Source organism: Elephantulus edwardii, unplaced genomic scaffold (genome assembly GCF_000299155.1).
Source record: "Elephantulus edwardii isolate Elephantulus edwardi_28Jun2011 unplaced genomic scaffold, EleEdw1.0 scaffold00101, whole genome shotgun sequence".
In the NCBI taxonomy this organism is placed as follows: Eukaryota; Metazoa; Chordata; class Mammalia; order Macroscelidea; family Macroscelididae; genus Elephantulus; species Elephantulus edwardii.
In genome coordinates, this window is record NW_006399851.1 from 12,612,483 (window position 1) to 12,615,688 (window position 3,206).

At 45.3% G+C, this 3,206-nt stretch overlaps 1 pseudogene; it reads left to right on the forward strand.

Annotated features, from left to right (window-relative positions):
- The first annotated feature begins 601 nt into the window (after nt 1-601).
- LOC102870422 lies at nt 602-1,703 on the forward strand (annotated as a pseudogene).
- Nucleotides 1,704-3,206: the final 1,503 nt, after the last annotated feature.

Below are 3,206 nucleotides of genomic sequence, written 5' to 3' on the forward strand. Positions count from 1 at the left end.
GCGTACGCATGTGTGGCCCCTTGCGTGTATGTGCGCATGCGTGGCCTATCGACAGGTCACTGAGTAGCTCCGAGCTTCCTGTCTGTGGTGTGTGGGGGCTGCAGAAGCAGAAAGCATTGTGCTCGGCTTTTCCTCAGAAAAGGGAGGGATCTCACAGCAAGGCAGCAAGATGGCCTTGGGATTCTTCTGCGGAACAAGTGCACGACAGGATAATCGGTTCAGCAACAAAGACGCCACTAAAGCAGCTGAAATTTGCAGAATGCCTAAAAAAAAAGTAGACATGAACAAAGTAAATTTGGAGGTTATAAAGCCTTGGATAACAAAATGAGTAAGGGAAATCCTTGGATTTGAAAATGATGTTGTGATTGAGTTTATATTTAACCAGCTGCAAGTGAAGGCCTGAACTAAAGTGGAAGTGATCCCTTGCATCTGAAGTATAGCACCATCACCTTATTTGGCCACCACAGAGTCAGTGTCTCAACGTCATTCTGACCCAACTCCCTTGATGATGCAGTGTGTGTTCGGAGAATCCAGATTTCCAAAATGATGGAAATCATCTTGACTGGGCTTTTGACTGGGGAAAAAAAATGCTAGAGAATGTATGGGAGAACTGTGGCCCCTGCTGATAAGCACACAGGAAAACGTTGCTGGGATCCCTTCTGCTTTTCTAGGACTAAAGAAAGAAGAAATAAAACAGAGACAGATTGAACAAGGAAAATTGGCATCTATGAAAAAGCAAGATGAAGACAAAGATAAAAGGGATAAGGAAGAGAAAGAAAGCAGCCAATATCTCAAAGCCCAAGAAGAGGAAAACCCAGATCTCCTGTCAGGAGAGGGAGAAAGCACAATCATTCTCGATCTCTCCATCAGAGAATGAAGAGCCTGAGTCCTTCCTCTGTTCCAGGAAAGGAGAAAAAGCCAGAACTCTCAGAACCTTCAGTGAAAGTAAAAGAATCTTCAGTACAAGTGGCCACTTTTACGAATGACATCCTGAAAGCTCCCAAGCCTGAACCTATATCAGAGCCTAAAGAACCTTCTCCAGAAAAAAATTCTAAGAAAGAAAAGGAAAAGAAGATTGGACAGCAACGATCTTGATCTCGTTCCAAGTCAAGGTCCCGGACATGTTCTCTCTTAGACTCATACTCCACCTAGAAGATGTCATAGATCCCGTTGGAGATCATACACACCTAGAAGATGGCCTAGCCCAAGACAATCTCCTCGAAGAAGAGCTCCACCAAGACGAATGCCTCCTCCATCAAAGCAGCAGAGGAGCACATCTCCAGTAAGACAAAGAAGGCGCTCATCAGCATCCTTGTCTGGAAGTAGCTCACCGTCCTCTTTGTCTTGTTCCCAGTCACCACCAAAGAAGCCACCCAAGAGTCCTTCTGGAAAAACTTGGAGATTATCTCCTTCAGCAAGTCCTCCAAGGCGAAGGCACTGACCATCACCTCCAGCAACTCCACCACCAAAAAGTCATCATTCTCCAACAGCCCTGCAGTCAAAACGGACCAGAAAAATTTGTGTTTCTGTTTCTCCAGAGACAACTTCAGGTAAAGCAGCAAAGCATAATGTTACAGGGAAAAAAAGAGTCTCCTACACCAGCATCCAAGCCTCAAAAAGTAGAGTTATCTGAATTGGAAGAAGATAAAGGTGGCAAAATGGCAGCAGCAGATTCTGTGCAACAAAAATGCCAGTACAGATGACAGAACCAAAAGTCTTCATCTGATTCTGGCTCTTCATCCTCCTCAGAAGATTAGAGACCCAAGAAGTCTAATGGGAAGAATGGTGAGGTAGGCAGGCAATGGAGACATTCTCCTTCCCGAAGTGCTTCTCTATCACCAAAGAAGGGTCAGAAAGAAACTTCACCTCATGGTAGTTGGAGAAGAAGTCCTACCCTACCACCCACAAGAAGGTGGTGGTACTCTTTTTCCCCTGCTCCTCCTCCTCCTCAGCAACACAGGTCTCCCACACCACCTCCATGGTGAAGGACTCCATCTCCTCCACCATATCAACGGTTGCCTTCACCAAGACAATACTCTCCTCCAATACAGAGGAGATAATCTCCTTCTCCCCCTCCAAAGAGAAGAATCGCTTCTCCCCCTCCCCCTCCTAAATGAAGAGTGTCACCATCTCTACCACCAGAGTGTAGGGTGTCCTATTCTCTACCTTCCAAACAAAGGAGCTTACCAGTCACCAAGAGATGTTCACCTTCCGTAGAATCAAAACATAGGAAAGTGTCTTCCCCAAACTGATCTAGCTGGGAAGCCTGGTACAGCCAAACAAGTGGCATTCTCCCTCACCACCACCTTGAGCTCCTCAGACCACTTCAAGTCCTCCCCTTGTTTGAAGAGGAGCATCATCATCACGCCAAAGAAGGCAGTTCCCTTCTCCAAGTACTAGACCCATTAGGAGACTCTCAAGGACTCTGGAACCTAAAAAGACCAAAAAAGGCTGCCTCACCAAGTCCTCAGTCTGTAAGGAGAGTCTCATCTTCTTGGTCTGTCTCAGGATTACCTGATCCAGCAGCTAAAAAACCCCAGGCACCCTTATCCCCATCCAGTCAAAGTCACCTACCACAAACTGGTCACCAGTGGTCCTGGTCAAAAAGGCTAAAAAGCCCAACACCAGGCCCATCACTGGCAAGGAATTCAGACCAATAAGGAGGTGGAAAGAAAAGAAAAAAGGATAAGAAACACAAAAAACAGAAGAAGGAAAAGGCAATGGCCACAGCTGCCACAGCTGCTGTCACTCCTGCAACCATTCCTGTACCTGCAAACACATCAGGACAGGAAGAACCAGAGGCAAAACCAGAGCCCGAGAAGGATACTGAAAGTGAAGTTGAGGACAACCTTGATGACTTAGAAAAGCACCTATGTGAAAAGGCCCTGAGGTCAATGCAGAAGGTTCAAGTGTCCCCACCATCTTAGATGGGAATGTTTGTATGATGTACATTTTATTTGGGTAACCAGAGCCAAAGAAGAGGAAATAATAGATGATTTCTACCAACTTTTACAGTCAGAGATAGATCGAACATGCAATCAAGATGCACTGATAATAATGGGTGATTGGAATCCAAAAAAGTTGGGAACAGAGAAGAAGCATCAGTAGTTGGAAAATATGGACTTGGTGACAGAAATGAAGCTGGAGATAGAATGATTGCATTTTATACAACCAATGGCTTATTCATTGCAAATACATTTTATAAG